General features: G+C 35.8%; 1 long non-coding RNA gene across 1 annotated transcript; it reads right to left on the reverse strand.

Moving 5' to 3' along the window:
- Window positions 1–1,045: 1,045 nt before the first annotated feature.
- LOC102809508 (uncharacterized) lies at window positions 1,046–2,891 on the reverse strand. Its single transcript, XR_013422803.1, has 2 exons — window positions 2,820–2,891; window positions 1,046–1,180 (listed from the first exon to the last, which is right to left on the reverse strand). It is a non-coding gene; the product is annotated as an uncharacterized LOC102809508 (long non-coding RNA).
- Window positions 2,892–12,185: the final 9,294 nt, after the last annotated feature.

Here is a 12,185-nt window from a genome sequence, read left to right on the forward strand (position 1 = left end):
TACGAACCAGTTGAGCAAGGCTAACCGAGTCATCCCTTGTCTATTTCTTACACGAGATACCAGCCGATACCCCCCCCCCCCCCTCCCTGCTCATAGAGACTGCGTATTACAGTTGATTATAGTTCCTGGGCTCCCTGTGGTTTAAGTAAAACAAACTGTCGACGGATTAGAAGCGAATCAGGTGTGATCACGACCTGCTGAAAAGCTGACTCTTCTTGCCTTCAGATCTTGTGGTGGATGAGATAGGGTTGTGTTGTGTAGAGAAATAGACTTGCATGAGACAAAGTTAGAGTTCCGTGAGATTCACTTTATTACAACACGTCAGACTACATTGAAGTCAAAACCAGAACTACTCCCTCCAAAAATCTGGTAGCTTGGAGTATTTGCATAATGTTGTCAAAATAGAATACATAACTATGATTGGTTCAATTCAAAGTGGAAGATTCCACTGTCATAGCAACAAGTAATTCGTCTTAGTTACGAGTCAAAGGTTATAGAAAGAGGCGGCAAGACCAACACCTAACAATACAACATTAAATGATAAACAAGATACAATGTAATACAATACTACATAGGTAAACAGTAGAATTCTGAACCATGCATGTAAATAAATTTTGAAATGTTGATTGCAATGGAGCTCTCAGCAATAGATCTACACATAATTTCATTACTTTCATTACTCATCTGACAATTACGCGCATTCCTTTCAACTCCTACCACATTTGTTGGTATTTAGATACTTGAATAACGATACATGTAAATTAAATGTCATGCACTGCAATTACGGGTGGAGTGAGCCCTTACTGATGCGCTGTGATAACCAGTATAGCGAAGAGTAGGAGTGATTTCGTTCAAAGGAAATTAATTTGAAGTAATCGATGTTTAGGATCGATATGTGATATATAATAACGTTCACTCGTCCTAGGTTTATTTAAATAATGTAGTTACTACTAATAAAAATCCGACAGTATTGACCTCAGCATCTTCCGCAGGTATGTCCATATACTGAGGGAAGTTTCGGCATCATTCAATGTTTATGGTGACCTTTCTTTTTTCCCCGTCCTGGCGACCCAGGTATTTGTCCTGGTGGTCCGCCGTGTGGGTGACTTCCTCTGCGTCCACGACCTTTTCCTGGTCCCATATCGCCTAAGTCTATTTTACAGCTGCACACATTACCCATCTGTCGGATTCAAGGATAAAAACAATTAAAACAAATTGTAATCGAGACAAATTAAGATAAAATTTAAAATAAAATAAAATAAAATAAAAAATAAATAAAAAATAAATAAAAATAAAATAAAATAAAATAAAATAAAATAAAATAAAATAAAATAAAATAAAATAAAATAAAATAAAATAAAATAAAATAAAAAATAAATAAAATAAATAAAATAAAATAAAATAAAATAAAATAAAATAAAATAAAATAAAATAAAATAAAATAAAATAAAATAAAATAAATGAATAAAAATAAAATAAAATAAAATAAAATAAAATAAAATAAAATAAAATATCCCAGAATAATAAACACACATAGAAAAAACACACACCATGATTTCTAATGCTTGACCCCTTATTTCAAAAATACTAGTAACATTGTATGATACTGTGTTTGTTGAATACATCAGATTATGGTTGACCACATCAGCGCTGTTTCATGGCACTTATTTGTGTATTCGTTTAGCGAAACAATAGCATGAGCTGCTTATTTTGGTACGTACATTTTATTTATTCTGTATTTTTTTATTTTCATGTTATCAAATTCCCATTATTATTAATACAATTACAGTTATTTTTCATGTCCATTAGTCTTTTTTAATTTCCCATCGTGCAATGCAAAATATGCTCCAATATATGCTGCAAATAAATTTTAATTAACGATAAATTATAATCCGATTTGATTCCCAGTCTGCTATATCAATCAATAATATTAACAAAATATATTTCGTGCACATTGTATCTTTTAAAATGTTGTCTTGGTGTTTTGGTGGGATCATTGTTTTTTTATAGTATTGTATAATCTCTGCTACAAGCTATTCCCTCTAACGGTTCATGGACTCGCTGTTATGTGCATTGCTATAGCAACGAGCTTGTACACACGGGAAGTCAGACAATTGTGAGCATTAACGTGATGGAATTGCTTCATTTGGGACGCCCCAATAATTTAAAAAAGGAAAACACTGTCTGTACTGATACCAAATCCCAGGTACCCAATACTACAATTCTAAGTACGTGACACAACTTGATGAAGTCAACACAATCTGGGTCTCCACTTCGTAGCAATATAGATGAACAATTTCACGCGTTTGCACACACAAACTTAATTACAACAACGCTCAGTAATGTTGATTTTTTCTTCTTTTTTTGCTGAAGTTTAAACACAACACTGTCATAATCCTCGTATTGCAATGATGGCGTCTAACGAATTTTTAAATGCTCAATATGGAGTTGTTTAGAAATTCGCGTCGTGGTCGCCATGACAACCTGACATTCATTCACCCTTTATTCTTTTGTTACATGGCGTCGACACACTCGCTTATACTTAGAATAGAAGAAAGCAGCAGTTAAATGATAATGACACGTATTTGGATCATTTAAAATAAATAACGATTTTTCAAACAATTAGAACAGTATTTTATTTTATTCTATTTTGTTCATTATTTAATCTTGTCAATTTGCATTTTCATTATGATTACCTGCATTTTTTATTTTTTTTTTAATATTATTAATTATTTGGGAAGATTGCTTAATAAAACTGCCATGGTTGGCAGCATCTTTATATACCAAGAGAAAAACAACACGAATTGCATATCACTCACCTTTAGGCTTTCGCAAATATTTCCTTCTTCTTCGTCCTTGCTGGCTTGTGTTTCAATATATGACGACTGAACAGAATGTATTCCGACACTCGCTGACGGAAATAGTATAAGACTGAACGGGGGTGTTGCACTTAGTGAGGACCTAAAAATGCATCGCTCTTTGTTTTGATTCAAATGTTTTACGAGGTAATTGTTGATTTGAACAGAAGTCGTCGATTAAAAATTTTTTGAAGGAAATTGTCTAAAAATGCCATAATAGGCCTTTTTGGATTTATTTCCATACTAGAAATCTATGATGTTAGTATTATTTCTTAAACAAATAGAGGTATTGACCACATTATCCGGTCTTATATCTATACTGTAAACAAATAGTGATATTGACCACATTCTCCGGTCTTATCCCTATACTGTAAAACATGTTGAAAAGCGGTATGCAATTTTAGCGAATTGTGATAAAATGACGTAATAGTGAAATGTTGATTTAGCGAATCTCTCTTGTCATTGTCAATTTCTTTGTTTGCCGCCCATTTTGAATTGATATTAAAGTCATTAGCGGCATCTTGAATTAGCGAATCAGTTCTCTCGCTAAATTCGCGAAAAAGACATGTTTTACAGTATAAGATTCACCATATGTAACCGAAATACATTTTTAGATATGACAAAAATTCATCGATGTTTGAACCAATTTTGTGCATAAAGTCTTCGCTGACCTTAATGAGGGGCTGTCAAAAGTAACACAGAGTAAGTTGTATTTTACTATAAGTGTCCCTGTGGATGTCTATCTTTTCTGTAAGAGCCTTGATGCTCCAACCAACCACATGGTGAGCATACTGCTGCACTAGGGTATGTCATTTGAAATGTAGTGGAATATGTTTGTGTGCAAATATTTTTTTGTTTCACATATGCCGGGCAACAAATGTTGTATTCACATTATTCACCATTCTTTTACATTATTTTCTTCACCTACAGCATTTGTTTCACCATAGACTTTAGGTCTATGGTTTCACAAGCCCCCCCCCCCCCCCGTTTTCAATTGGGTAACTCTTTACCGGTATCCACAAACTGAACATTATTAACTTGTGTTAACACCCACCCACCGTCAATGGTACAGTAATTCTACACATAGACAAGTACCATGTGACACACTATATATGTTTTGTCACTATATCCTTACTAAAGAAAACAGTAATAACATGTCATACAACAGAGAAAACATGCTATTTTCATTTAATTTTTAGCCTGCACTTGTATTCAATTTCTCAACATATATAGAGAAAATTGCATTATTTTTATTTTTAAGAAAGGATCACACTCAAAATGACACTCAAATTTAATTTTGAAATGGTCGACAGCTAAACGGAGAAGTTCTGGTCTCCTAGGTTCTATAGAAACAACACACATTGCATAACACATCGTTTTATAATTTGCTTCTTGGAGCTTGATGCATCATCTAAAAGGTAAATAACAGAAGGTGTTGCACCCCCGGGTGTATAGCCATTATCATGGTCACGGTTGTTTACTGAGAACTAAACGTTATGTGTGTGCAAATGGAAACGACACGACGAGCGTTAGATTTGCTCGTATTGGAAACCACATTCATTCTCCGTCATCAAATAGAGATATGTCGAACTAACATGTCTAAATACCGGTAAATGTATTCAAGTTGCTGATGTACGGTGTCGATTTCCCATGGTGGGTGATAGATATATATATGTATATTAACACAGGGGTTCAATCGTCTGGGAGGAGCTAATTTGTACCGGTGGGAATATGACGTGTGCTGTCCTACATATTTAATATATTATGTATATAAATACATGGATTAATAAATGAAATAAAAATATTGGATCACCGTACTCAGTTCAGAGATAATCGATCAATAAAATACAGTGGACATTCTGGTTTTACCGTCATTGTTTCCTCTGGCAGGATATATCTCAACATTTTGCCGAGTGACATATTATATATATATATATATATATATATATATATATATATATATATATATATATATATATATATATATATATATATATATATATATATATATATATATATATATATATATATATATATATATATATATATATATATATAAAGATATATATTGTCTTATAAGGTGATATTTGATGTCTAGATGTATTAAACAATTGACAATATTTGTAGTGGATTTATAAAGTGCAAATGTATTTTTACTGTGGTCTTTGGAAACCGCTAAAATGGCACGATATTATGTATTATTTCACCGTTTTTCACAAAATTCAGATTGCCTAAACGAGATGCTGAATTTGTTCGAGTTGAATATCCAGATTTTATTCATTTTGCAATAAATTGTACTCCAGGCAATATAAGAATATTGGCTTAAAGAGTTGAGGGTCGCTAGCCTAATTTATTAAGTGGCTTGTGACCATGTTAGTGGCATAATAACGCTTTTACCATATGGCAGAGATATTATGCCATATCTCAAAATGAATGCTGGTGATATAGGCTGAAAAAATCATATATTGTAAATGATTGGGTACTTTGTGTTGTTCTAAATTATTTCAAAAATTTGGGTTTAAAAAAGTATTAAAAAATGCAATTTCTCTTTAAAATTTCTCTTTGTGTTCTATGGAATTGTTCTAAAAATAGATTTTTGAAGAATATTAGGACAAGTTGAACATGGCATATGAATGTTTTCCAATGACACTTCTGAAATTCAATCAAGTGACACACTTCTTAGCACTATTGTAATGTTGACCTTTATTCCGTTCCGCATTTTGTTTTGGACGTTAGAAATATTATGTATTAATATTATATTATGAAAACAGAAATTATTTTTCCTGAGACTGAAACGATACAGCAATAAATACAGTAACGCTATAAGTGAAGCGTGATTAAAAACATACATAGCTCAAGATGAAGATACCGAGTCATCATGATCGTAAGTATCTTCCTATTCGATTGCGCACAGGATAGGAATTTTTCTTTGTATCCAGCAAATCTTGTATAAGCCTCTTTTTGTAGAGTGTCCATCGTTTTTCTGTCATGTAACTTTCGAAGACTTGTTGCCTCCCAGGTAAATACATCTCAGCCGTTTCTCTCATATCTGCCAGACACTTATGTGTTCCGTGTTTTTTAAACACCACTGCATTCACCAATAAACACTGCACTTTACCGTACGCTGTTATATGGATGTTACTCAGATCTTCTCCTATTGAATGATAACCAGTATAAGGTTATGTATAAATCAGTTTCAATTTACCCCAAATGGACGATTTAATTGTATAATTTATGAAACGTCGCTATTTTTCAATGTGTAATGTGCGGATTCAACATACTAGTAGTCTGCAGACAGGGAGCGCTTTCCCGAATTGTGACTCATTATAGAACACTCGCGCCCCCTAGCGACAAACGCTTCTATGACATAAAGAGGTTTAGGGATACGTTGTTTTGATATCTGGTCGTCGGTCAATGAACACTACTACATGTATATGTTTTGTAGATTTACTATCTACACTGAAGAACGGCATCAGAACTAAACAGAGTTGCATTTGAAAGACATTACAAAGACACCACTTACATACACGTCAAAGAAGCTCTTTGTTATTAGAATGATAGTGAACTTACCGACTCCAAAATACCGTCCTTGTCCAAAGGTGCTTACATGTATGAAGTGTTTTTCTTGGTTTTGATGTATATTCGGGAATAATGACTTAGGTCGGACAATTTCTTCAGTGTCGGACGGCGCCAGTGTTAGATTGTGTCTTTTGTTAGACAGCTCTGTACGCAATAAAGTCATTTCTCGTATGATTCTGCATTTCCCGGAAATAACGAAATATACATTTTCTGGGGATGTCTTTAGGTTGCTCGTGATGACCTGAAAGGGGACAATGATATAAAACTCGTCAATTCGTCAAACTCATCGTCAACCAAGAACCTTTTTTTAAATATACAAAATGTATTTAAAATAAACAAATTAACAGCAATAATAACTATTCAGGCTAAAAGAAAACTGACCCCAGGCCTGAACAACATCTCTCTTAAAAGTTGCGCCCTCTAGCGGCAATGTACTTTAGTGACGTAGATGACGTTGAGACCACTTTCCCGGAAGTCTAAGATACGGCGTTTCGCATGCGCGAGCATTTCGGATATGATGTGTAACGTAAACATACACGCGTGATATTGTTGGTATCAATGGACGTCACAAAAATGAAATTCCCTTTTACCGAATATCTGCAGACTATCATATTTGTATTTGGCGCCATAACAAAATAGGCGTCTTTCTGCATCCCTGTCTCCCTACATCCGGGAAAGTGGTCTAATAGATGAAATCAATTTCGTTCAAAGTCACAACTCTGTTCGGCTGTGTTGTCGTTAATCATTTAAAATATTGCAAATCTCTCGGAAACGTTATTATTTATTGATGATCTACAGAACAAAACAATATCGACGTCGAGAACGATCTGAGAGAGCGCGACATATACGTGCACGAATGTTGTATCCGATGTTGTTTCTTTCATACACGGGTCGATAATCTAAATGTCATTGAATCCCCCCCCCCTTCCCTGTGGTGTTGGAATATTGCCATTCTGTAGGTACTCACGCTATTATTCGCAAAATCCAGCAGCTTTGATTTGTCGCACGCGGCACGTTTGCCGACGTCTGACCAGTTTTCGAATGGTTCGAGGGTGTCAATAATTGCCCGCCTTTCCTCCCACGCACGCTGGTGACTTATCTTGAGAACCATGTCGAAGTCTTGTTTATCTACACGTAAAAATTCACAGTCACCTGTAATGCGAAACGTACAACATGCTAGTCGTGTGCTAGTGAGTTTGTCACGCTGAGAGTGCAGCGCCACCACATAATCAGAATACTAGTTTATACAATACGTAATTAATTATATATTAATGGCACCGTACCTTTGCATATGACCGTAGCCGTTCGTTTCGAGTCGTGAAGAAGAGCTAACTCCCCAAAAGATGAACCAGGGCCAAGTTCACCCGTAATTTGTCTGTGACTTTCTCCTAAATTACGGATAAAATAATATAAAATAATGAATTCAACTACGATCTAACACAGTCCCTGCCGGCCAAATTAACATAATTGTTGTAGTAACACGAACCGACCACACCCGATACCAATATCTCGAAGGGATTAACACTGTCCTCTCTGTGTTATGTTTCATTAGACTCTTACACGCGTCTACCATGTGACAGCGGCGCGGCTCCCTAAGGTTCATCTGTTCCGTATTACATACATATATAAACGTTATGTGACGTTAGAGGAGTGTTATACGTCAATTCTAGAATTCATTCGTAAAATTGCGTAGTATACAACTTTCGAATAAAACACCACGAAAATTATGTTACATATAAAGCAGATTCTTACCTGTAACATTGTCATGTTCACCCACTTCCAAGGTGACAGTGCCAGAAACGATGAAATAAAACGACAGTCCTGGCTGGCCTTGTTGGACTACTTTCCTCCCACTTTCAAAGGTCTCATAATACAATACACGGGCTAGTTCTTTCTGCACAATGACTGGGTACTTATCGAAATACTTTTGTCTATGTATTATTTTATACAGGTAATTCGCATCGTCGTCGGACCGATTCCATGAATTGATTTTAAACAAAGACTTGGCTCGCTGTGTCAATCCACGGAAAGACTGGACAGATGCCTGGAAGGCATTCACGTTAAATGTCAGGGTTTTTTCATCGCCATGTTCAGGGGCTTGCACAACGAACGACTTCTCGCTTTCCTCTTGTTTTTCGCGATTGTTTAGTTCTTTGGACCACATGACGTTGTTTTTCATCATTTTAGCCACTACGTGAAAACGATTAATCCTGACACCAAGGCGGGCTTTTTTCTAAATAAATAAATAAATAAATAAATAAATAAATAAATAAATAAATAAATAAATAAATAAATAAATAAATAAATAAATAAATAAATTGTTCATTCCGTATTTTGTCATTTTCTTCTCTCGACTAAGTATACTGACGATGTTATCTGCAATGTTGCTGATGTTGTTTTCAATATGGGCAAGTTACAATAGAAAATGTATTTTTAGACCAATGCTCTGATCTCTCCTCAAATAATGACCGAATTACCTGAGGGCGCTGATTTGTTGAATGTTTGTTTTTTTGTGTGTGATATGTTTTCAATGAATAAATTCACCTCAATGTCCCGCTCTTTTTTAGTTTGTTCCGCTTCTCTGTCAAATAGTTCGCTTTCACCATAGTTGCTATAGTCTGACGGTAGTTCGGTGTGGTCCCGCTCCATCCCAACACTAATATTTGTCGGAGATCGGTCATCGGCATCTTCTGTTTTTTGACTCGTCTCTTCTTTGGTGACAATTACCGTAATCTCAACTTTGGGGTTACACGGTTTTGTCTTTTGCTGTGTTTTCATGGCGACTTTGGCTTCTTCGTGATTTGTGGATGGCCGCACAATGTCCTCAATAACATCAAGCTGCACATTTGGCTCTTTTTCTTCTTTTTCGGCTAATGCTGCGTTAAATGCGTGGTTGGTTTCATCGTTAGCGGGTTTAATCGGCGCATTTATAGCGCATCGTCGACCGCGCCGCTCAAACGACGGCGTCGGGTAATTGCCAAAACTGTCAGTTGAACCCATTGTGTGTTTTCAAATGCCGTACATCAAACCAAATGTGAACTACTTCCCTACGTGCTCATCGTTTGACGACTCCTACTTTTTGTCAGTTTCAGCAGGTTACTAAGAAACGGATAATGCCTATTGTATTTTGTATTGTTGTGTTGTGGGGCGGAGCTACGTCACAAGACGTTCCACGTTGCTACGACGCGCACCACTGTACATGCATTTCTATGGGCTCTGTGCGCGCTGCTGTGGAACGCCGGTCGAGCCGGTGAAAATTCGAGAAAACAACACAAACTCAACTTTGAAGTAATCCTGAACAACCAAATTTATATATGTTACACACGTAGGGCTAATCTTGTTACACTGTTCAGTGGAGTCTCAACAATCATCCCAAAGTACCGTTTTCTGCGAGTTTTGGGCCTTTGTTTTCACCGCCGCGGGTTGCCAGGCGGTGAAAATGCCCGGATGTCCGCCCCCGAGGATAGGAGTATTGTAGTACATCGATTTCAGTAAATTTATAGCACGAAATGCACATTTGTTTGCTGGTTGGACTATCCATCACCTTCGCATTCTTCATACATGCTTATATTAGTATGTGATGTCGCAAAGTAGCTACAAATTGTTTTACTAAATCGACTCGAGGAGTTCCAACTCCTCAGAGACGCGCTTCACTGCGCGCCGCGCTGTTACTCGGGCGCCCATTGGTCGAAATATGTTCGATTCACACGCGTGGAACTGAGCGTTGTCAACGTGTCCATGGTTGACACAATCACTGTTTTGTGCAAGATTTAGTGCCGGGGCTGGGCCAATATTGCAATTCGTGCGAAATTTTTTGCCGGGGATGGTACAATATTGCAATTTGTGCGGCATTTGGCGCCGGGGCAGGGCCCATACAACTTACTGCTATTGGTTTTAACTTAGATATTTAATTTACTCCTGTATTTTTCTGATTATTAAAGTACTTACTCATTTATGTTACCATACCCCGGGGGATCACTCTATATTAAAACCTCACACCATGTGCGTTCTTGCTAAAAAAAATAGTAGGCCCCTAGGGCTGGCAGCACATTGACAAACCATACCCCCTATTGCGGACGCAATGTAAATTTAGTACCCCCTAGAGCAGACATATTGAAGAAAAAAACACCCCCTATTTCAGACACATATTGAGAACATCCTACGTCATATTGCGAGCATTCTATGCCGTTTTTTTGCAATCAAGTGGAGTGTGATCAACTCAAACAAGTTACTGTGTATGTAACTCCTGTTGGTGTCATTCGTTGTTAGATGAAGAAAGATGAGAACTATTGACATGATTGTGAATATGATCATTTATTTGATAGTTTAATACACAATGCACACGACTTTGCCAGGATTCTTATTCCATCGCATATCATTGCGCAATTTTATGTTCAGCTTCGAGTGACTTTGGCATGAATACATGGCAGAGAACCCTGAAAAAAAGCAGGAGTTGAATGCGAATGAGACCAAGGCGCGAAAGAAGTTTCAGAAATGTGGATGACTCCGGGGAATGACTTTCTGTATGCGGCTTATTGTAATCGACGAAACGAAACCAAACGGGAAATAAAAATTAAACTGTAATCAGTGAAAATGGGTTTTATACGTACAATATTTACAAAATATTTGCCGAAAATAATAATATTTAATACGTATATGGCTCGTTTCGCTAATTACAGATAATTAAAAATCTGTAATCAGCCAATACACGTACAATATTAACAGCCGTCGGTTGAAACTTGACCAGTATATTCACCTTTCAGGAGTGTATATATAACAACATAAAACATATTCTAAAATCTGTAATCAGCAAAACAAGGGTCTGACACGTACAATATTCACAATTGTCTGTCAAAACTTGACCAGTATATTTACCTTTCAGTCGTGTATATAACACCATAAAACATTTGCCGAAAATAAAGGGATTTTAATTAGTAAACGGTTCGTTTCGCTAATTACAGATGATTGTTTTAAGAAGTTTTATACACGACTGAAAGTTAAGAATACTGGTCAAGTTTCGTCCGATATCTGTGATTATTGTATCTGTAATTTAATAAGACCCTGTTTCGCCGCGTGATTGCAGATTTTCGATTATCTGTAATTAGCGAAACGAACCGTTTACTAATTAAAATCCCTTTATTTTCGGCAAATGTTTTATGGTGTTATATACACGACTGAAAGGTAAATATATTGATAGAATTGTGAAAAGTTTTCTTATTGATGCCATGGATTATAGAAAAGATTACGTAGATTACATTTATTTCCTGTATTTAACTTTAAGCTCAAAAGATTCTTTTTTTTGGTATTTTCTTTAAGTTTTAAAAAGTTTTATTTTTGTTTACTTTCTTTAAGTTTTAAAATGTCTGTTTCTTTTTTCATTTATTTAGTATGTGCTTTTTCCAATAATTATATTGCAGCTCCTAATTACTTATTATTGAGCCCCTGATGTAAAAGGGTAGCAACAACTAAGTAAATAAATACAAATACTGGTCAAGTTTCGTCCAACAGTTGTGAATATGTCAGACCCTTGCTTTGCTGATTACAGGTTTTTGATTATCTGTAATTAGCGAAACAAACCATTTACTGATTATATTGTTATTATCGGCAAATGTTTTATTTCGTTATATACTCTACTGAAAGGTGAATATACTGGTCAAGTTTCGTTCGACAGTTGTGAATATTGTACGTGTCAGACCCTTGTTTCGCTGATTACAGATTTCGATTATCTGATTAGCGAAACAAATCATT

Source organism: Saccoglossus kowalevskii, chromosome 1 (assembly GCF_978046115.1).
Source record: "Saccoglossus kowalevskii chromosome 1, keSacKowa6.1, whole genome shotgun sequence".
Lineage (NCBI taxonomy): Eukaryota > Metazoa > Hemichordata > Enteropneusta > Harrimaniidae > Saccoglossus > Saccoglossus kowalevskii.